At 33.5% G+C, this 25,250-nt stretch overlaps 1 long non-coding RNA gene across 1 annotated transcript in view; it reads right to left on the bottom strand.

The window, feature by feature from the left end:
- Nucleotides 1-5,830: 5,830 nt before the first annotated feature.
- LOC145669215 (uncharacterized) overlaps nt 5,831-25,250 on the bottom strand; it is a 70,814-nt gene continuing 51,394 nt past the window's right edge. The window contains exon 4 of the long non-coding RNA XR_014128168.1: nt 5,831-6,053. This is a non-coding gene — a long non-coding RNA (uncharacterized LOC145669215). The remainder of the gene's footprint in view (nt 6,054-25,250) is intronic.

The following is a 25,250-nucleotide window of genomic DNA, read 5'->3' as shown; positions in this document are numbered from 1 at the left end:
TTGAAAGGCTTTTGAAAAATGAAATGAAATCTTTCAGTTTTACGTCCCACGTTTATGCTGGTTAGGCTAAAGCAGATGGAGATTATGAGAAATGAATGAATGAAATGATGGGATGAAGAAAGTGGGAGGAAAGAGGAGAACCCCGAGAAAATCGACGAGCATGGTGTTTGTCCACCACAACATAATGAAAGATTATTACGTTGTATTATTACATGGATGTGTATAAGCACCTACTGTCTTTCATAGTATAGGGGTACATTAACGAACCCTCTAAAATTTCGGGAGTATCCTAATGAGCCAAATTTTGTAAGGGGTACCTTACACTTGGGATCAAATGTTAAAATCAATTTTTGACACGAGCGTTTGGTTCAGGGTCATGTTCTAAGGTTTTGACATTTAAACACTTCCATTCCTTTGAATGAGTGTGAAATTGTTAATGATCTAAAGAAAATTGGAAGAGATACTTAATTTTGGAGTCAAAAGGCCAAAGTTCAGTTTCGATTGGTGAATCTAGGCCCAGAAATGTATAGATCCAAAACCAGAGTGTCTAATGGTAAAAAATATTTAGGGTGTGTTGTTTCAGTCTGAAAGGACACATTGAATAGGCAAATTAGGGTTGGAGATGGAAAAAATATTAGAAAGCAAATTTTCTTTATAACATATTCTATGGACTCCCCTGATACTCCACAGAAAAATCCCCCAAAATCCCACATGGGTAACATTTGAAATGATGTCATCAATATGGCGGCCACGCAACTACGACTACTTATGCTTATGCGGTAATATCTCATCACAGAACTGAGATACAAACTTCGTTCTGGAGCCAAATCAAAGATAAACCACAGTTTAAGTGAATTCAGCTAATATCGTTCTTATGTGTTGCCACCAATTTAAAATATGGCAGTTATTAACTTAAAAATTAATTTCCTCCGATTCATTTTGTTTTATCCCTTTCCGCCCGAGCCCGCTCAATCGTGCGGGTAGCTTTTCTGTATTACACAAGCGAGAATTTTCATTTTTCACGCTCACTACGGCTTCAAAACAAGCACAATAGTGCGGGTTCACTTTCTCAGAATCTACGATGGACCCACAGTTTTTTTAAATAAAAATGTTCTATACATGTTCCATGTAGTATGGAAAAGAGGATTTCATGAAAATAATCTAAGAATTTCTACTCCTGTGCGGAAAGGGTTATAGTAAATTACTATGAAACTACCAAATATACGGAAAAACACTTCAAAGTAAACGATATAGAAAAGCCCCTCACCTTTCTAAAGATATCAATATTATTTCTGTATCTTAACAATTAAGCGAACTAGTCCATTTTCTGTGGTGCAAGGTGTTGAATTTTCAGCACTTATATTACGCTAATCATGTGAGAATATTTTTACAATTAAAGGCTGAAAAACGTCTGGAAAGCAAACTTTTAACACTTTTTTTTAAACCGCTGAGATTCCTGAAAAAATCGTCAAAAATAGTACAAGGGCAACCACCTCAAATGAGGTCATCAATATGGCGACCATGCCAATACATTCATTTATGTTTATATGATAATATCTCATCACAGAACTGAGATACGAACGTCATTCTGATGCCAAGTTAAAGGTATATGAGTCAAAAGATTTAAGTTAATATCGTTTTTATGTGCTACCCCCATTTTTAAATATGCCGGGTGTTATCTTAAAAATTAATTTACTCCGTTTCGTTTTATTTCTTTCAACTCAGATTACTATGAAACTAAAAGATACATACTTACACATTTTTTTAGTATTCTTAAAGTAATATTGATATCGCTAATTTACTTGCCTTTGTAATGGCAAAAAGTGTGCATTCCATTATGATATTATCAAACTAAATGATTATTTAAAATAGTAAATTTTAAATATTTTACTGTTATAAAATAACACATATTTAGAATCTTGTTGAATAACATAATGCATATATCTAATACAAATTAAGAAACCATTTACTGCATTACAACTTACATAACCTAGCTCTCTACAACTGCCTCTTAACTGTTTCATTCATTATTGTTTCTGAATCATTTAGAAGTTTCTTCAATATCATCACAAATATAAGCATCGTCTTCTAATGAATTTAATACTAATTTATTTGTGCATAATTCTCCCGCACATTCTCCACACACTGATGTGCAGTGGAGTCCTCCTTTTTGGAACTCACAGTTTCTGGAAAACTCACTTTTCATCCACGCTGTACGAGATGCAGTATATTATCTGGCGCTCGTGGCAAAGTCGATGCCACGGTTACGTACTCTCCCGCCTCAATTTTTCATCCCCATTCCTTAGGCGAAAGGTGATTTACCTTCCACTCTTGTGTCCGATGGCACACTCGAAAACTAGTGCGCTGCAGCTGAACTTGGAGGTTTATGATGTAATTCGGGTTTTTTTTTTCGCAGCAGTTTAGACATATTTCTTAAATCTTATCCTGTCGAGTCCATCTGTTATTTTTCAGCTATGCAATTTCACAAATAAACGCTTCTCCTATAAGAATAAAAATACGTTTAAATTAATACAACGGATATTTATCCTTTCCTAAAAATAAAATATACTGTATAAGTAAGATGAAATTTTCTATCATGTGTGTGTGCTGATGCAATATTATCATGTGTCTCTTCTACTTTGTTGAAATCGTTCACAACTGCTTGCAGCTTGGTGTCCTTTTGTAGCGTATTGAAACCGGTAAATGGTCCCTTATTGTAGAATGCAAATTTGTGTCAAAGCCCATCATAACCTGAATAAACATCCAAAGATCCGTCATGTTGCCCAGACCACCGTGCAGTTTGCTGCTGCTATAAATCTTCATGTCGTTGCTGGAACTTGTTGGGTCTAACATATATATAGTGTCTTTGGACTATTAAGACAGCCATAAGTACTAGAAAGTCAGAATCTGTACCAACTATAACTACGGAATTTCCAGACTTGGTATCGTTCATTGATGTATTGTTATAATCAATGTATCCGCATCGCTAGGTGCATGAAGGACGGGCAGATTTTCTGTTTTTAATACTGAGCTAAGACGTTCTACAAAATTTGATTTATTGGATGTATTTGACAAGAAATGCTCTTGTGGAGTGGGCACGACGATCAATTTTGTTACCTCCAACTTCGTACTACCTAGCCTCCCAAGAGATCTTCGTACGTGCAAAACATATTTTGTACTTGGTTCTTCATACCAGTCGGAAACAGCGATCACATTGGTTCCATAATGACTATTTCGGACGATATGAAGAACAAAGTACAAAGATACAAGTACAAAAAAAAACAAGTGCTAAATATGTTGGTCAGCCAGTTGTGAAGGAGTCCAACAAAGTAGAAGAGACACATGATAATATTGCATCAGCAGGTGAGAAAATTTCATCTTATTTATACAGTATCTTTTATTTTTAGGAAAGGATAAATTTAAGTTATATTAATTTAAACATATTTTTAGTTTTGTAGAAGAACCGTTTATTTTGAAATTGTACGGCGGAAAAATAACAGATGGACTCAAAGGACAAGATTTAAGAAATATGTCCAAACTGTTGCGAAAAAAACACCGAACTACATCATGAATCTCGCAAACCTTCCTCCAAATTCAGCTGCAGCTCACCAGCATTGTTTTCTGGTGTACCATCAGACACAAGAGTGGAAGGGAAATCACCTTTCGCCCGAGGAATGGGGATGGAAAATAGAGGCGGGAGAGTACGTAACCGTGGCATCGATTTTGCCACAAGCGCCTGATAATCTAGTACAGCGTGGATGAAAAGTGACTGTTCCAGAAACTGTGAGTTCCAAAAAGGAGGACTCCACTGCACATCAATGTGTGGAAAATGTGCGGGAGAATTATGCACAAATAAATTAGTATTAAATTCATTAGAAGACAATGATTATATTTGTGATGATATTGAAGGAACTTCTAAATGATTCAGAAACATTAATGAATGAAACTGTTAAGAGGCAGTTGTAGAGAGCTAGGTTATATAATTTGTAATGCAGTAAGTGGTTTTTAAATTTTTATTAAACATATATATTATGTTGTTCAACAAAATTTTAAATTGTGTTATTTTATTGCGTTAAAATATAACGACGTTCGCATCTTAGTTCTGTGATGAGATAGTATAAGCATAAATGAAGGTATTCGCAAGGTTGCCCTTGTGCTATTTTTGACGATTTTTTCAGGAATCTCAGCGGTTTAAAGAAAGTGTTAAAGTTTGTTTTCCAGACGTTTTCTGATTTTAATTGTAAAAATATTCTAACATGATTAGCGTAATATAAGTGCTGAAAATTCAATGCCTTGCACTACAGAAAATGGACTAGCTCGCTTAATTGTTAAGATACAGAAATAATATTGATATCTTTAGAAAAGTGAGGATCTGCTCTATAACGTTTACGTCGAGATGTTTTTCCGTATATCTGATAGTTTCATAGTAATCAACTATAAAACAAATAAAATGAAACGGAGAAAATTAATTTTTAAGATAATAACCTCCATATTTAAAAATGGTGACAACACGTAAGAACGATATTAGCTGAAATCACTTATACTATGGTGTATCTTTAATTTGGCACCAGAACGAAGTTTGTATCTCAGTTCTGTGATGAGAGATACCGCATAAGCATAAGTAGTCTTAGTTGCGTGACCGCTATATTGATGACGTCATTTCAGGTTGTTATACACGTGGGATTCTTGGGGATTTTTCTGTGGAGTATCAGGGAAGTTCATAAAATGTGTTAAAATGAAAATTTGCTTTTTAAATTTTTTCCCGTTTCGAGCCATTTTTTGTTTAATTTTCCTATGCTATATTTGAGAAGGGTGATGGAAGGGAAGGGAGAGTTAAAGATCTGGTTAATACCTCTTAAATATTCATATCAGTTCATATTGTTTCCTTCGTGGATTAAATTAAATTTGTTGAAATATATTTAAAAGGTTTCTTATTGTGCTAACCTATAATTTATATTTTAAAGGCAAACGTCAGGAGATTACTTCTTAAGTGAATCACCTACTAGTATTAGCTATTGTGTGCTTACTACAGACTTATACGTCATATTAGTGTTCGTTTTCTTGGTCAGTATCATTCATTAAGAGAATGTAGTAAATTTTATTTTATAAAATAACCTTTACCCTTGGAATATTATTTTGAGGGAGAAATGATAAATTACGGTCAATGGAATCAGAATTTTCGAGATGACCCTAAATCTTGGACATTATGACGGCTTATTTACTCTCGTTTTATCTCTGTTAAGTTCTTATTGGTAAAAATGCTATTGTTGCTCAAATCTGATTGTAAATTATAACAATAAATAATCATTTTCGCTGAACGGGGCAACAATGAATTGTTGTTAATTTTGACTTGGAAAAATTGTTAATGGTTTGAGCTATTTTTTAATGCTCAGTGGTTAGTAGTTGTTGTTACACTTGTAAGGTTTTCAATGAGTGCAAAAATTTTCAGACTGGAAATTTTCAAACTAAAAATGCTCATACAAAATATTTTCAAACCATAATTTTGAAATTAAAAATTTTCAAACCAAAATATATCAACTAAAAATTTTGAAACCAAAATCTCAAACTAAAAGTTTTCGAACAAAATTTTCATGCTAAAAATTATCAAACGAAAAGCTTTTATATTAAAATTTTCAAAATGAAAATGTCAAAATTTAAACCGAATTTTAGAAAAAATAAAATTTTCAAACCAAAATTTTGATACTAAAAATTTTCATATTAAAATTTTCAAACTAAATATTTTGAAACCAAACATTTTCAAACAGAAAAATTTTAAATCAATGTTTTCAAACTAAAATATTTTCAAAAGAAAGTTTTCGAGGTTACATTAATTTGAAACAATCACAGAGTGTAATTGTTTTCTTTGGGAAGAGATTTGAAGAAATAAAATAAAAATCATTTTCAACTAAATATATTTTAACAAAAAGGTATTTTTTCTATATACTATTTGCTTTATATAATAAGTAGGTTTGTAGAGGCGGCAAGCGTGTCATCTTGAAACTAGTAAAAACGGGAGAGCTGGACAGATGATCTTCCAGTCTTGCAGACATATCCTGTAACAAGAAAAGAAAGAAAGTAAAACTTTATTTTCGATCACGATTTTATTTCCCTGAAAGAAAAACAGTCAATGATTAGCAAGCATTTTGATCATGAAATAAGTTCAATACAGCATGTAAGAAATAGATATAATAGAATGATAAATACAAACTCATGCACGAGAGAAGAGATATGTGATGGAATCATTCTAGTCACTCTCTGAACATTTCTTGTTGCATCGTTACATCACTGTTGTGGCTCCGAGCGTTCTTGCTGTGATGAGCGAGATAGCAGCTTACATCTTTTACTGCTAGTGTTGTTTTAATTTGTGTTAAGGTAAACAGCGTGAGAGAAAGGAAAGAGAAGGAAATATGGGTATTATACAAGGGAATAGTCTATTTATATAAGAGTATTTACTATTTTCATCTTCTTCTTGCTGTAGTTTTCGTTCTTTTATTTATTCATAGGGAATCGTATGAGAGGAGCCAGTATCCACGAAACTTCGTTTGGCATATTTAATCCTTCAGATTTTTCTTTTTATCATTATCAAAGAATGGTCATTCGTGCGTCAAATTTTATATCGAATGGTGTTTGTGACTTGACCTCGGCATTGATTTAAAACTATTCCTTTTCGAGTATTGAAATTGAGTTGTCCTGCTCGATAGTTTAAGATGAGTCATCTGATCTTGCATATATAACTGTGAAAGTTCTCATTAGGATTAAACACCTGTAGTGTATAATTTTTGGATCCACCAATAATATAAGTTTTGGTGTAGGTACCTTCAGCGTACATATCCATTTCATCTGACGTTGACTTTAAATATATTGACTCCCCTGCCTCCCCTGGCTGGTTGGCTCCCCTGACTTCTGCGTAAATATCACAGAATCCGTGCCAAAATACAATCAACATATATGCAATGTTTCCAGCTACTTGTTTAATTCTAGTCGTGCCTAACATTTAAACGATCCTTAAGAAAGATTTGTATTACAATTCTGATCACGTACATCTTTATTTTATTGCCAGAACTCATGCAATATTGTATCATGGACTAGATCGACCTGATTAATTTCAATATCTAGTATTATTAGTTTCTCATGTTGTTCTTGTGATTTGTCAATAATACTGGTCTGGCTAAAGTTGGAAGGCTGAGCCAAATTGCCGCATATCGAATTCAAACGAAGTTTTGAGTAACTTCGTCGAGTAGGATTACTTTCAATTTTGGAGGGGTACAAAGCAATACCTTCACGCTTGGATATGATTTGCACAAATTTGGCTTTGTCTTCTTTTGTGACATAACTACTGCGACATCCAGAGGCTTCCATTTTAGATTTTAAAAAAGTATTGATATATTTGGTGAAAATACCAAGATTTTGTTTACTGAATTGCACTGTTCAATATCGGAATCTCTATTTCAAATACTTCTATGACTTAGTATCCTACCTCTATAGCTATATGTACCATATTTCAAGAAAGTGAATCCAAAGGTTAAGCGGGTTTGCATATCCTGACTCTTTACTATGAAAACATTTACGGTAATTCCAACTCGAATCGTTTCAAGGATTCAACCTATTTTTATATATTACTAGGATGTAAAATCGAATGTGATTCATTCGAAAATATTTTATATGTTACAACAGCTGTCAGTTCCAAATATTTACCTCAAACTTATAATCGTATTAGGCTAAACAAAAGCGAGAGTGGAGCAGACACTTACTTTACACAAGAGTCAAAAGATTTGGATTGCATACAAAATGGTCGAGAGGTTTGGGTCATGGTTTATCAATCAAATGTTAATGTGCTCAAGCCCTGTAGAAAATAACTTTTTAAGTGTGTTCCTATTTTCACCTGGAGAGCGGGAACGTTTCTAAGAATAACTATTTGACAACTCCTTTTCTTTCAAAATCAATTAGAAAGAAACGTTATACGAATCGCAAATCTAAAATTAATAGCTGGAAACAAAATTTTAAGTATTTTCACTATACCATTATTTTCCTCTAATTTGGAAAAAGCTCTTTGGAAGCAATAGTGATTTCAGAAAATTTTACCATGAGATTTTCAATATGCGAGGTGAGTGAGTATGCAAAAACATTGTTAATACCAATTGAGCACAATCGAAGATATTGCCCCGAAGGAGGAATTTTTTTTGATAAAAGACGAGGTGTCAAATTCTCCGCAAGCCACCCTTTCATCACTTTTTATAAGGTTTTTCTTAACAAATAAGATATTACATTGTGTTCTCGCTCTACGTTTTGAAATGGAAAAATCATAACTTATAGCCTATTATAATAAAGGCATAAAGATTTATAATCCTATTTAGTCAATATTATTTTATAAGTTACTGATTTCTGGTGAAATATTTTTTCGAATTGAAATTTAAAGTAAGTCCTCTTTGTATAAACCAGACTGAAAGACCATGATATTTTTACTAATATATTTTATTGAAATATTTTTACTATTCAACGTTGTATACATTTCGTGACCAAAATCAAAACTTCACAAATGTATATTAAACTACTGCGTATTCAGAAATAAGTTATCATTTAATTTACATAAATACTAGATCAATTTGTCTCAGACTTGACTTGATTTGGAGTTTAACGTCCCTTTTCAGCAGCGAGGCTACATGAGACGTGGACCTACTGATTAACGTGGAATCCGAACCACATGGGCTCCCGCCGGGAATCGAACCCGGGTCTCCTACAATTTGTCTTGGACTTCATAGTTTAATAATAATAATAATAATAATAATAATAATAATAATAATAATAATAATAATAATAATAATAAATTTTATTCAATGGAGATAAATTTCCCCGATAATAAAACATTTAATACTAGCAGTTACTTCTTTGTTAGGTCTATTTAGACAGTGTTCCAAAAGAGTCTTGAATGAAAAACAGATAGAATATCTAAAACTTGAATTCTTATAAGCTGGCAGATTGAGATCTAAGTTATTTAATGTTGTTTACCTGATTTGAATATATGTGCACTTCAAGGTGCTTTTGTAAACGTCCACATTCACATGATTTTAATTATGATTCCACAGCTTAATATTATTATAAAATCGGATGTTAAATCAATTAGACTCATTTTAGAATCAATTAGAATTCCAGAATATTTTTATGTCATGATGGATTTTCAAAGGATTAGAATCTTAGTACGTTTCAGGAATGGAAACTACTCCAGCTGTATTATCAACGAAACGATTACTGCACGTATCATTATACTTCCGATCTATCTATGTTTATTCATGTTAATCATTTGGATATGTGCTTACAAAATATTACGTTTTCTGTTCTCTTGTCTTTTGAACTGTTGATGTCATTGTATAATAATGGTATTTTATTCCAGGAATTTTAATATTTAAGTGTTTTCCTAATCTAAATTTATTATATGGTCTAAAATTATTCTTATTATTATTTGTCTTGTTACCTTTAACTGTCTCTTTCATTTTATATATTTTCTGCTTATTTTTCGTATTCTATGCTTCCTGTTTTCAGGAATATTTTGTCTTATATAATGAACTGTTCACTTTACTCGATAATCAGTGTTTAATTGTAGTCTTGTGTTCTGTGTTAGAAATTCATTGTACATATCCAGGTATGGGTCGTTATTATCTCGTCACGATACTTCTCGATGCCAGGATTTTCTCTACACGAACCTGGAGTGTTATTTTGAACTATGAAAATGAACTATGAAAAATTATGAAGCTGAACTATGAAAATTTATGGACATGTATTTGTCCACCAGAAAGTTATCACTGCGCGAACTCATACATTATCGCTGGGGCAAAGAGTAATATTAGTTCCGAACCTAACACTTATAGTTGCTGAAACACGATAAATACTTTTTAAAATTGAATGAATTAGATAGCTATTAACAATTATTATTATTATTATTATTATTATTATTATTATTATTATTATTATTATTATTATTATTATTATTATTATTATTATTATTATTATTATTATCGGATTTAGACAGGGAAAACCACACAAGTTTTAATGCATAGAACAGAACGCGAAACAATTATAATATTGTATGTCCTTAAGTTCATATGATACAGTGTGTTTATTTTTACTATTTTAATCCAGTCACACACACTCACACACTCACATACATACACATACGCAGTCACAAATATGTATTTTCATTAGGGATGGTATCGAGACGAGACGAGACGAGACTTTGTACAGTCTCGGTCTCGTCTCGGTTGATAAATAACGGTCTCGGTCTCGGTCTCGTCTCGAGTAAAATATCACAGTCTCGGTCTCGGTCTCGTCTCGGTCGACAGATGCTTGTCTCGATCTCGGTCTCGGTCTCGAGTACCAAATCTCGGTCTCGTCTCGAAAGTCTCGAAAGTCTCGAAATAAATAGTGTGAAATTAAAATAGTGAAAGTATTATTCTCGTACAGTCTGTCGTTTCCGCTTATTTTTTCCTTTCATTTTGACTTAGAATTATGGTATGGTGTACCTCTTCATAGCTAATTTGCTAGTGCTAATGCTTTTATTCCAGGTTCAATGATCAGTGTGAATATCACCCTAAAACCCTAACAGAACCCATATTTCACTTTCAGCAATAGACTTTGTCTCATATAGCCTCAGAACTGCCTATACAATTAAATTCTATTAAATTAACTCCAGTACTATACAGTAGTTTATTGCCTTCCTTTGAATCAGAATTGTTCAATACCTCCTAACGCATAACGCAACACATAGCAGCACGAATGTATTTAATCGTACCGAAATTGAAACTTTAGAATTTCTCATTATTCAATACATTCTGTTTTGACTGTAATTTTAAAAACAGAATATAACGTTCATTATCTTAACAAATAGGGTAAAGTATTACTACAATATACGTATTTTGTTTGAAATTGATGAAATGCTTTATTACCGCTTCACATCTCCGTGTTTAATTGACACTTTATAACAGAAACGTCCTGAACCTTGTGGTGGGAGCTACTACACTCATCTTTGCTATGTGAGGTCTCGAGCTGGATCACAAAACAAGTTAGATTCAAAGTCTGATGTTTCGCATAGTTCGCGTCTCATTTTAAGTGCATTCTGTTCTTATACTAGTTCATAAGGTCGTAATGCATTACGTAAGCACATATCCAGTGCCGTAACATAGATTAATCTTATTCTTGAGCTCTCAACGGTGCATGCAATCTTTATTTGAGAAAACTAATCTTGAGTTTATTACGTTGAAATTTTATAATACTGTATATACATATTATATAAGCATATAGGTAATTCGAGTTATCTGTATCTATTTTTTCTCACTCGCCGGAACAAGTGATTTTTAACTTTCTAGTTTTCTTTTGTATTAATTTTCGTAGTTTTGCTGCAACATGATGGATTGAATAGTCAAAAATACTTTTTTCGCTCTATGATTTTCATTAAATTTTGAATCCAATTTTACCCTACCTTACCTAGTAAAAGTTATATATTTAGTCTTAGTTGAGGAACCAGTTTTTCGCTTCTGTAAAATTACGAAATTATGACTTGGTTTAGTTTACCTCCGAGGTCCAGATATAATAAAATATCACCATCATCATAATCAACCATTATCAATCCATTGCTGGATGAAAGTCTTTCCAAGTCTTCTCCACAACTATCTAATGGGCAATTCTTTTCCAGGTTACTCCTCCAGTGGCTCTTGATTTCGTCACACCTTCTTGTATGCGGAGGTTTCCTAGGCTGTTTTTGTTTCGTGGTATCTAGTCTAGAATTGTTGTCGTCCGTCAATCATAATTTCTTCTTACAATACGTCCAGCACACTTTCCAGCTCATATTAAATTATTTCATTAGCACCATCAGTATTCATTTCTATATATTTGGGCTACAAATAGTTCGAATTCGCTACTTTCTGAGTACAGCCTCAATACATTTTAATCATCGGATCTGACAACATTGACTGAATGATTTAAATCAACACAATGTGAGGACCCCCATTTGGTCTAGCGGCTAGAACTCTTGGTTTCGGTTCGCGTGGTCCCGAGTTCGATTTCCGGTAGGGGTAAAGTTGAACGACCGAAGTGGTTCCGATTCTACTATAATCATTAGCTCCACGTCTCCTGTAGCCGCCCTAGCATAACTGTGGGACGTTAAACTAAAACAAAAGTGAACACTGTGTATTACTAACTGTAAGTTCTTGAATAATTGCATATAGCTATATGGTATGGATCGAGTTTGAGGTGGTCGGTGGTCAAACTAAAGCAAGTGAAATGTAATTAGGGTGCAATTAGAACTTTTAATTAAGCACGATCTTAATCTAAAGTGTACACCAGGCCTAAGGCTTAAGGGGAACAACTAGTGTTACTGAAAATGTATCAGTTACATTTAATCTCAGTTACAATTTGCATTTACATGTATTGCTGGAACGAAGATTTAAACATTAACATTATAAGTAGCCCAAATACTATGAAAAACATCGTCTCTTGAAAGCATTCTTGCACCATAAAACAAATTACGAGTAATTTTAAAATATTTTGCAGTTTATCTACGTTATTTGCACATATTTAGAATAACATTTAGCTATCTATTTAAGTGGGCAACACTGCTTAAAATAATGTAACTGCGACTTGTAATTAAAACCACCAAAAACTGTTGTAATGTTATAGAAGCAAAGGAAAGCAATAATCATTATAAAAATTTAATAAAAATGCTTGATTTTAAGCAGTATAACAATCACTACTAATGTGTTTGGTATCTCTGAAACGATTTGAAATAACAATTGTTGTAAATGGCGTTATAAGCATTTAAGTCTTTTGGAAGCATCTGCATGATGAGACGTGATATGTCAGCGTGTTTTCGAAGTAAAATCTTTAGAAACATTTAAATTTTCCGTTTCTTGTAACTTTGTTCCTTCATTCATTCGAAATATATTATACCGTGATCCAGTAGCGTAGCGTGATATTCCGAAAGGGGGATGCCAAAGCTAGTTATTTGTGCGATATAGTACTACTGCAAGCAGAAATACATAGCTATTCCGAATAGAAATATAGGGTTATACAAAATTTAGGAGGAAGCCCCCCTAATTGGAGGTCTAGTGGGGCATAGAGAACCGAATGCGTAGATTACGTTAGAATTTAATAAGCAATTGCCTCAGCTCCTTTTTGCCACTACCGTTGTGACGAGAAAACTAGGCCCCACTTTTGTATGAACATTGTTTCCAGTATCGTTCCCTTCATTTCTTTCTCGTGGGTGGCATTTTTCTCCACATACCACACGTCAATCTCGTTCTTTCAAAATATATATATATATATATATATATATATATATATATATATATATATATATATATATATATCGCCCCTAGAAATTTGTCATCTTGCGTCCGGAACTCAGACGCCCGTTCGTGAATATGGGTCTGATTGTATATATCATTTGAAGATGTAAATACAAAGCACTTAAACCAACTCTGGGGGCCTGTTTCTGTATCCAGATACTGAAGTCAAGGGCGCAAATCTGTCTTCAACGTTCGTGGGATGGGTAAGACTGTTCCCATAATCCTTTCCTTTTTTAACGATGTTTAAAATATTTATGAAGTTGAAAAAAATGCTGTGGAGGATTAGGGAAGCAGAGTTGTCTATAACATCGGCAGAAGGGTACATTTTAAGGCTTATTGTGGGGGGAGGGGAGAAGAGACTCATATTACAGTAGATGAATCAGATTTCTCAGGTAAACCTGTTGTACTCGTATATTATATACCAAATGATGTAGATGAAATAGTGGTACATATCATTATTACAACTCAGTGCCGTGAGCACATTCTGAAATTTGAATATATGCATAATAATAATTGACATGTTTCTACTTACGCATCCACAATGATCCACAATTAAAAGTTTAGGACATTTGTTTTATAACAATACAAATAATGACTTCCCCAAAACTATGAAAGAAAATCAATCAGGCCTATATTTGGCGCAGCAATACTCTTATCTGAGCAAAATTATGATTACCACAATAGCATTATAGGACTTGTTACAGGAATTAAACAAATAGTTGAAAAGAGACTACTAATAATTAATGACAATGAAATATTAAAGAATACGATTCTTTTTTAAAAATGAAACAAGTCAAACGACATCAGTTTCATTTGTGGCAGTCGGATAGAAATCATCATCACAATCTCAAATCGGATTATTGGGGGGTGGACAAGATTGTAGGGAACATGTTCCCCTTATGTCCCCGAGATTTGTGCCAGTGACTGAAGGGCCCTGGCACAATCTTTGCGAGTGACGGGGAGTGGTGGCTCTCTTGTCCTACCAGATCGGTGACCGTAATTCTACAGAATGTTTTATATTTATGCCTGTGTCTTTGAGCTCCTTTACGATGAAGATTACAATTACGATGCATTTAGTTGTGATTAAGGCATAACTATTTTAATACTATTATTTACATAACCGGCATGCTTCAAAAATGCGTTGAACTAACCATTTCCGTTTTGTTCTATTTCCTTTATATTAGGGCTCGTACGTTCTGTTCAGAAACAATAGCTTAGTTCAAAATATATACAGTTGGAAATACTTGAATATGCCAGCGTATATCTAAAGCAAATGTAGGTTTGCAAGGGATGAGGAGGAGTGAGAAGGGAAGTATTGCGCATGCGCATTCAACAGAAAGCAGACGAAAACCCCGATGCTTTCAGTAGGCCTGGAAGCTCGAGGAAAATAGCATACGACAGGAGAAAAGACAGAAAATGTGCATCTGTGCGACGCGCATGCGTAGGTTCCTCTTGTCAAAGTAAGTCGAGAGAGCGCGCCAGAAGATTGCAGTGGAAATAATTGTGACAATTACAAGCAAACAATTTATATATAATGAAATACGTACTTTTTCTTATTAACAGGGGATGCCGGGCATACCGGCGTTCTCTTACGCTACGCCGCTGCCGTGATCACAGTATTTGACGCTAAGGTACAGTTGAGTTGCGCATTGCACCGTCCATGCCATTTGAGTTATTAGAGATTTCCAAACTACATAAATAATGTATGGGCTATTGTGGTTTTGTTAAATAACTAAATATGTAATACTTTACGTAGCGCAATTTGAGAAAATACAACTTTATTTTGCTTTAGCAACATTGCTTGTTTATCTAGTGATATTGCAGAGTATCAAGAAGAATTTCCCAACTTGGTACAAAATTTCAGCATTTTAATATATATAACAGATCCTAGGGGAGGGCTATAGGGACTATAGCCCCCCTTAACGCTCAGGTATGCACTGGATAAAATGGGCTTCAATCCTACTTTCTTTACACTGGGTAAAGCGGCAAACCATGGTTTAGCCCCTCCCTTGATCATATACTATGTCCGCGGCTATATATATAGAGGATGGCCCATTTTAATCTTTCCATGGGGATATCTCGGAAACTGTTGAACATAATGAACCGAACAAAAACTCAAATAGGAAATGCCATGGGGCACATCGAATGGTGTTGTCGCGGCGCCTTCCGGGGCCGCCTTTCATGGGGTACCAGGGCCAAACTTTAAAATTTTAAATGGAAACATGGGGTGAGTAATACCTCGTTCCATAGATATTTAAAAAGTAAAACGTGTTGTAGCAAAAGATTTTTCACATCGGTCACCGTTTTCAAAATGGCCGCCAAGACATAGAGCCTGTGTCAGATAAAACGTCCAGTACCACTAGACCCCTATTATGTAAATAGTTGGAGAAAAATGAATAGAATAAAACTCGTATAGGAAAGCACAGAGGGTATTTATCATTCCACGGTTCGAATACAATGCAACGGAGAAAAAGATTATTAAAGTATAATTGACATGATGCAAAAGAGGAAATGATAGAAAATGATCTTTCCGATCTCTGTCCGTAAGTAAGTGAAGCGGGAATGAATGGTAAAATATCAAATGAGAACCTCAGTTTTTATTTGTAATAGATATGGTTTGTCTGAAACACTTGTGTATACAAATTACTGGTACTATAATGAATAAAAATAAAGTGAAATAAAGTGAATAAAAATAAGGTGAAATTCAAGTTTAACAACATTTTACCCGCCCCTTCGCCTCTGATAATTTAACGCATTGCGTGCAAGATTTTTGGGACATATCTGAATCAGTATGTACAGTTTCGTTACTAAGGATCACAACTGAAATTACCGTTGAAGGTTATTCGGAATGTAACTGTGGACATCTCAGTGAAACTCATATTCTATCACATGCAAGAAGACATAGAAGGAAAAGAAGCGAACCAATATCATGCAGACGACTGTTGAACAAAACCAACGTTTCTAAACATTGTTCTAAAATTGCATTGTTCGACAAATTGGTTTTGCATTTCAGTTGATTCATTTTTGCATCAAACTATTGCCTGCAATCAAAATGGAAGGTACCATTTAACAAGAATTTTACATACTTTATCCCATTACAGAGACATTTATCTCTTATAAAAACACATTTCAAATAACTTTGTTTCGTAGATACAATTTGCAAAAAACTAAGGCTCTCATTTGCAATTTCACTGATCCTTCGCGCTTCACTCACTTGCGGAGGAGGTTGGAGGAGTGATTATTTTCTAGGAGTTAGATTTGTTTCTTTCCATTATGGCACTTTCACTCTAATCATCTTTTCGACTGTTGCAACATTCCCGAGCTATAGAATGATAAATACCCTCTGTGGTTTCCTATTCGAATATTTGCTCTGGTGTTTTCATATTAGTGACACTGAACGTTTTACCTGATGCAGGTACCGATGCAGGTACCATGTCTTGGTGGTCATTTTGAAAACGGTGACCCATATGAACAATCTTTTGCAACAGCACTCTTTAGTTTTTAAAGATATGTAGAACGAGGTATTATTCACCCCATGTTTCCATTTACAATTTGGAAGTTGCGCCCTGGGCCCCCATGAAGGGTGGCCCTGGGAGTCTCCGCGACAATATCAATCGATGTGCCACATGACATTTTCTGTTCGGGTCATTTATGTTCAACCGTTTTCATATTAGTGGTACTGCACGTTTTACTGTATCTGATAGAAGCAACATGTCTTAGCGGCCATTTTGAATACAGTGCCCGATATGAAAGATCTTTTGCCACAACGCTTTTTAGTTTTTCAAGATCTATCGAACGAGGTACCACTCACTCCTTGTTTCCATTTAAAATTAAAGTTGGGCCCCGGGAACCCATGCAGGGCGGACCTGGGTGGCACCGCGACCATATATATATATATATATATATATATATATATATATATATATATATATAGAGAGAGAGAGAGAGAGAGAATTCTATTCGCATCAGCAGTGGATTTTGTTTCGGGAGGGGTTTGAGCCCGATAACCACCCCCTAAATACGCCACTGTACATCAGTCAACTGTTCTCATATTATCTAACACAGCAACGAAACAAATTTTGAGTTAAGGAAATTTTAGTATTTATTTATATCAATATTCGAGACGAGACCGAGACTTTCGAGACTGACCTAAGTCTCGTCTCGGTCTCGTCTCGATTTATAGAGGTTTGTCTCGGTCTCGGTCTCGTCTCGGTTTTTAAAAGTCCGTCTCGGTCTCGGTCTCGTTTCGGTATATAAAAGTCCGTCTCGGTCTCGGTACCATCCCTAATTTTCATTTTAAAAAATACAGCATAATTTTATGCACTCCACTCCACGTTGTAATACAGTGACTACGGGGTTCGAAGACATGCGAAAAGTAAAGGATGCGAAATACCATATGGCTGTATAGAAGCCCGAAGCTCATTGGTCAGTTAGATTTTGCGTCTGCTTGTTTTACTTTCCGCCCGTACGAGAGATAGAGCTAAATGCATAAATGTGAAAACACGAACGTAATTGGCTGTCTCGCCGCAACACTAGTATCACTGGATAAAAGTTACCGTGAGGTTGGCAGAGGTGAAGGAACGCTGAGTTAACGCTGAAAAGCCAAACTGAGTTAAGAATTAGTATTAAAATCAGAATAGGTTTTGTACAAATATCAATGTTTTATTAATTTTATATTAAATTTTTATGGCCTTCTTCGTAAAGATTTTCTCTGTAATAAATACTAAGATCGATTTATTTATTGACCCGAATTTGAATGTGCCACTTACCTAGGAAATAACATATTTTCACCAGCTGTTATGTTCCATCTATAAGTCACTTTTAGTGACGATTGTCTACATCCGGATTTCCATTGCAGGAGACTACCTTGCAGCTGCACTACGAGTATGGCATTCCGCTCCTCTTTACAGGCTTTCCAAAGACCAGAGAAGGTAGAACCAGAGACGGACAAGACAATAGAACAAGTGGTGCTTGAGGTGTCCAAAAACACATTAGTCCACTAGGGTAGCATTTGGGCTTTTAACAGGGGTGTCAGGGAAAGGAATTGCCGAAATTCCGGTGGTAAATTCCAGCGATGTTTTCACCGTATGACTCGATGCCTTATCTTTGTGCAGTACAATTTGGTCCACGTCTTGTTTGTACAATCTCCGGATTTTATGCTTGTACATTTCAGTCAGGACATCAGTTTCGTAGTACACGCTATTGATTTCGACGTTTCGCTTCACCTTTTGAGATGCAGTTAGTCCTTATATTAAAAACTGGCCTTAATCATGAACATTGATCGAAAATTATTTGTGCATTGTCGTAAGAACATGCTTCGGCCCTTCACATCAGCATATATCTCTGTAATGGCAAGAAACTGACCAAGTAGATTGAAGTGTACAATGTTCACGAGATACTCGGGGTTACGGGAGAGTTTCTCCACAACGAGGAACATCCGGTTATGTTCCTATTGCGCAACTTAACGATCAAAGAGATGTTCAGAACACTGGGGAAGTTAACTTTGAAGTTGTTCGTGAAAGCAGAAAGAGTTTCAGTAAGTTTAACGTGGTTAGACATGAAATTGCAGTTAAGGAAAGGGGAAACCATGAAATAAGAAATCCAGCGGCCTATATTGTAAACTTGATGAACTTCGCATTGAATAATGTTGTGGTTTCTATATATTGTTTTTGATGTGGAAACAATGCTCAACCCGGAAGATGAGCGTGGGGATAGGGAGCATGAGATGTACTTGGTATGCCTCAGATATATGTCATGCATGCATAAACAAAGACATTGATGAACCCTGCAATACATGTGGCGATGTAAACAGTAATCGCTCGTTTTCTTTCAAGATTGTTCATGCGTTTATTACGCATATTTTATTAGATAGACCTGCTTTTAGCATGATCTGTGTTGTTGCGCATAATGGATCACGCTTTGGCAACAACTTCTATCTGAGATCTCTCATTGAGTCCAACCATATAATTTCAAAAACCTTAATTCGTCGTCTTAGGCAGATGTGGTTCCAACAAGACGGGACCACGTCACACACAGCAATTGCATCGATCAACATTCTTGGGAGGATGTTTACAGGACGGGTTGTATCTCGTCGCGGCAAAGTTCCTTGGCCTGCACGTTCACCCGACCTATCGACATGTGACTTCTTCCTATGCGGTCACTTGAAGCAACAAGTATATGCAACAAAACATGCAACATTACAGGATTTGCATGAATCCATTCAACATGCAAACCCAAAAAAACCCGCTGGACATGGTAATACGAGCTGTGTGCTGTGAAGCGATGTGCAGAGATCTATTTCAACAACCATGGTGCACACCTCACTGACATAATTTTGTTACTATATGTAATGCTTTTGCATGTACATTCTGGACATGTAAAACTTTTGTTCATAAAAGGCCATTAAAATATTTAATCAGCAAAAAACATCGTCTAACTATTTCTGCCGCACCTTTTATATGAAATTAATCGTTACAATGTATATTCGGAAATTAAATGTGAGTTAGCAGAACGATTTATAAGAACATTAAAAGAAAAATTGTATCAATAATTTACTGCTAAAAATACATATCGTTATATTGATGTTTTAGATAAACATGTAGAAAATTATAATCATGCTTATCAAAGTAGTATTAAAATAGCACTTGCAGATATAAATCAATCTTATAGTGATCACGGTTGGAATACGTTGTACGGTGATAAAATAAATAAAAAGAAATTAAGATGTATTAAGATCTTAATTCAAACAATACATTTTAATTGAAAAAGTATTAACACGTAAGAAAGGTATCATGTATTGAAAATGGTTATTTTACCCATCAAATATAAATTCATGGTTTAAATCAAATTTTGTCCAGTTTTCAAAATGAGTTCAACTATAAAAATGATTTATATGTGACTCTACCTTCAAATGCTAGTAGCGGAAATACAACTTCTTAATTTATAGTAAAACTTGCAGAACCTATTCACTTAAGTGATGTAGAATGGTATATTGCATGAACACAACTTAATATAGCATTTAGTTTTTATAATATTCGTCAAAACGAGAAATTGTAATTCAATCCATTATTGATGATGCACTTGAAGTTATCACATCAGGATATTATTCTTCTGTTCATTCTATTTTAGAAATGATTCCTAAACATGCACGCCTGGTAAAATATTATAAAAATAAAAAGTTGTTATTAAACATTCTTTAAAATTAAAAGATCATTGTACAATTGGAATAACACATGGATTACTTGGATTTATAAATGAAAATACAAGTAATGTACAAGATACTAGTTTTGTAGAACTTGCAAATCAGGAAATTCCTGTTATAACACGTGCAAAATTTCTGTGAAATTTAGAATATAATATACCAACTATTATTAATGGTTGTCTTGATATTGAAAAACAGAAAAATATTGGACCGATAGTGCGTAAAGTTAGTGCCTATAAAATATTGAACGTGGAAATTTAAAATGTTTTCTATTTTACACACCACATTATGTTAAAATTGAAGACATTTTAACACAATCGAAGTACACTAAGAAGATGAACATGGTTTAAACTTGCTATTTGAATTTGGAACTTCAAACTTAACACTTCATTTTAAATGAAAACGATTTCTGAAAATGTATATCCTAAAAATAATCCGTCGCATTTTATAAATTAATTAAAAATAATATTCAATTATCAGTAACCGATTGGTATATAGGGTTAAGTGAATTACATATTTCTTTAACATGTAATAATGTTACCGATGGTGAAAATGTTATTTCGTATAAACTTAACAATGATGAACCGCGAAAAAGTAAAATTGTAAGTGGATATTATGCAACCGTACATCATATCCTTGAAGAATTTAATAAAATTTCAAAAGATATAACATTTTATGTATTAAATATTGTGCAAGTAGAACGTAGTGAACGGTCGTTTAATTTATCACCAACATTAGCATTATAATTAGGATTTCCTGAAAATAAAAAATCTTGTACTTCATTCTTCCAGATTTAAACATCCGTTTGTTGATATTGGTTATCCACATCAAATTTTTATTTATACTGATATCATACATGAGCACCATTATTACGTATTGCAATCCTATCAAATATTAAATATGGTAAAGTACGAACATAACATTTCAAGATATACATTATTTACCACTTGCAAAATTTTCCTTCAGCACTATTGAAATAATACTAAAAGACCATGCAGGGCGAAATTTGCCATTTTTTCCGGGACATTGAGTGTAACACTTCATTTTAAGCGCTCTCCTAATAAAAATTAATTATTTAATTAATTAACTACTTAAAAGTGAAATATAAACGTCATTACGGTCACGGTATCCCATACTTTTAAGGACCTGTATATCAACATGGACACAGTATAGGTAATATCTTTCAAGGATTATTTCGTTTTGCATTACCATTTCTTAAAGAAGGTGCAAAAACATTAGTTCGCCAAGCATTACAAACGGGTATACAAGTAGCGGATGATGTATTGGAAGATAAACCATTTGAGATTCTGTTCGCGCACGCGTAAAAGAAGCTGCTGAAACATTAAAGACAAAAGCTGATAACAGAGTTGATCAGTTGTTAACTGGTAGTGGTAAGAGGCGGGCACACAAAAGTGAAACTCAGACAAATATCCGATTTGGACCTTATACCAAACGTAAGCGCAACACCAATAACAAAAATAGTAAAAGAAAAGTAAAAAAATTCGTGTTAGAGATATATTTTCATAATGACATTACTGAATTCAAACAGTGTAGAATGTTTCTTTAATGATTTTCATTTAGTTTGTACTCCAATGGCACAAACTGCCATTGAATCTTCATATACTGCTGTATATTAATTTAAGCATTAACTTCTGATGGTCCTACTGAATTTTTTCCCGGTGAAACAGGAGAATTTATTCATACTACATATCTTTATCTTTTTGTACGCTGTAAAATTATAACAGCTAATGATTCACCTTTAGGTGCAATAGCAGCACAAACAAATAATTTCTTCCACTCATTATTTAGTCAAATTGACATTTCATTAATTGATAAATTAATTACTTCTTCAAGAGGGTTTTATCCTTATCGTGCATACCTTGAAACATTATTAAATTATTCACATGATGCTAGTGATACACATTTAAAATTGGGTATGTGGTACAAAGATACCGTTAAACACTTTGATACATTAGGTGCTGATAACTCAGGTTTTCAACAACGTTCTAATTATATTAAAATATTAAATCTTTTGAAATGAATGATCTTCTGTATACGGACATTGCTGGTTTACCTCGTGCAATTGTAAATAAAGTAGGTCTTCATATAAAATTACATCGTAGTAAAAATGCATTTTGTTCAATATCTCATGCAAATACTTCTTATAAAGTAAAACTTAAAGATGTTATTTCACATCTTCGACGTATAGATGTTGCACGTCATTCAGCTAGGGAAATCAATACTAATATGTTTCGTGAAACAACAAAATACCCTCTTACAAGAGTTCAAACAAGATCTTATACTATTTCTGCAAATGTTAATTCATATAATTTTAATGATATTTACTTGGGTAACGTACCTAAAGGTATTGTCATCGGGTTTGTTTCTAATTCGGCATTTAATGGGAAATCTGAACCAAATCCATCTCATTTTCAACACTTTAACGTTAACCAACTGCAGTTAGAGGTCGGATAAAAATCTTTTTCCTCCCAATCCACTTAGCCCCATTTTTAAAAAGATTTGTATTTTTTAAGTTACCATTGTCTGTTTTCCGGTACTGGTTTATATTGTAAAGATGATGCACATTCTAATACTTCTGAAGAATATCCACACGGCTATACTCTTCATGCATTTATCCTATCACCTGCAGCAACATTCGATGATTTTACGAGCGGACCTTGTGCGTGATGCACCTGTAAATGTGAAAGTTTCCTTTGCAGAAAATTTAAATGAATCTATAACCTAATAAAATGAACCTATAATGAACGTAGTAAAATCGGTACCCATTAGACATTCGTATATATTAATACTGATGGACGTGCTCACTACTTGGATACATTTGGATTTGCTCCATATGTAATGCAACATATTCAGTTTCTACGTAGAAATTCACTTTCTTACACATTTAATAATAGACAACTTCAAAGTGTAAAATCTTCCTATGTGGACATTATTCATACATATTCCTTTGCTTCAAAGCTAAAGGAAAGTCCTTAAACGATTTTCATTATACCTTCTCATCCATTCCTGAAAAAATAATCTTAGATTATTCTCTTGTGCATGTGGCCACGGGTTCAAACCCTGCTCCCGCCAAGTGAACTTTGTGGGTGAACAAACACCGTGTGCGTGGCTTTCCTCGAGGTTCTCCCGTTTCCTCCCACTTTCTTCATTCCAACATTTCATTCATTTCTCATAATCACCGTCTCCTTTAGCCTAACCGGCATAATCAGTGGGACGTAAAACTCAAAAATGTAATTTTTTGTATACATATTATCATGTCTTCATTATTGTGACTGTCATTTCTTCTTCTTCTTCGTTTATTTTGGATACTCTTTGTTATAGATAAAATAAACATTAAATCCTATTTATTACTGCAGATAGTCATTTATCATTCTTCTTCCTCACTATAACGTGTTTTGTATACATATTATGATTTCGATTGTTTTATTTGTTCATGATTATAGATAAAATAAATTTTATGTTATGTTTTCCAATTTTTCATTTCAGAGAATAAGAGATCGTCAACGTGTGTACTCGTATGGGCAGCATCATTGTACAATATGACTTTCTCTACGTTCCATCATCACCATCAGCATCATCATATGAAACTTAGTGTGCAGATATCAGCACCAACATTTAAAGACTATTATTATTATACTATGCGTGTGTAAAAAAGTGCATTTTTTAAATAATACACATAGTTAACATGAAGAAGAACGAACTATTTAAACACGTTTTTTTTTAAAAAGATGTTCTATACTTACTATCGTTTTTCTTGTGTAAATATTATTATCAACAATAAATACTTTGAATTCTTTTTTATCTTGGAAACAAATGTTTTATTATTTTCTTCTATTTCCTAATAAATATGTTTTATAATCAATTATCTAATTAAATAAATATATCGTAAAACATATTTTGTACTTTATTTAAACTCATTGAATTAAATTATTTCATACTGTTTTGAAAAAAGAATATAGAACTGATTTTTAATTTAATGATGTAATCATATATCTAAATAATAATAACAATGAATTCAAATACTTAATAAGTTATTCTTCCATAAAATCAAACCAAGTATGTGAATTCAGTATTGCTATTATGATAATAGGACTTTGTTTTAAAATTTAATATTAATTATTTTAGTTTTTAAAATAAGAAAGCCATATCATACTTAAGACAGAGTTGTATAATAACGATTAATTCAAATACTAACATTTTTCTTTTATTTAACAAGCGTTTCTAGTGTGCGAATTCATTATTATTATAAATAATACTTATAGTATACAACGAAAAATATATTAAGATTTTCTTGTAATAAAAAACATTAGAACACTAATAAAAAATCGTATCATACTGAAGTGTATTAATTGAACACGAAACACAAATAAAACATTTCAATTTCACTATATTTTTATTATTGAATTTATAACTACACTGTTAAGTATAAATCAATTTTCTTCTTTATGAACAGACGTCCACTTAGTCAATACCCTTCACAGGTTGAGTATGTTTCCTCCTACCACGGCTATATCTCTACACTATCAAATAAATCACCCATAATTGAATATATGAGTTTTTGTTTGAAAAATACTTTCATTTCCAATTTTAATCTTTCACCATCAATGTTCACATCACTGTTCTTATCAAGAGATAAACTTGGAAAACAAGATGTTCATTTCATTAATAATAGTATGATCATTCAAACATGTATG

Source organism: Thermobia domestica, chromosome 13, assembly GCF_964235325.1.
Source record: "Thermobia domestica chromosome 13, izTheDome1.hap1.1, whole genome shotgun sequence".
Classification (NCBI taxonomy): domain Eukaryota; kingdom Metazoa; phylum Arthropoda; class Insecta; order Zygentoma; family Lepismatidae; genus Thermobia; species Thermobia domestica.
This window is presented reverse-complemented; position numbering and strand designations above follow the sequence as displayed.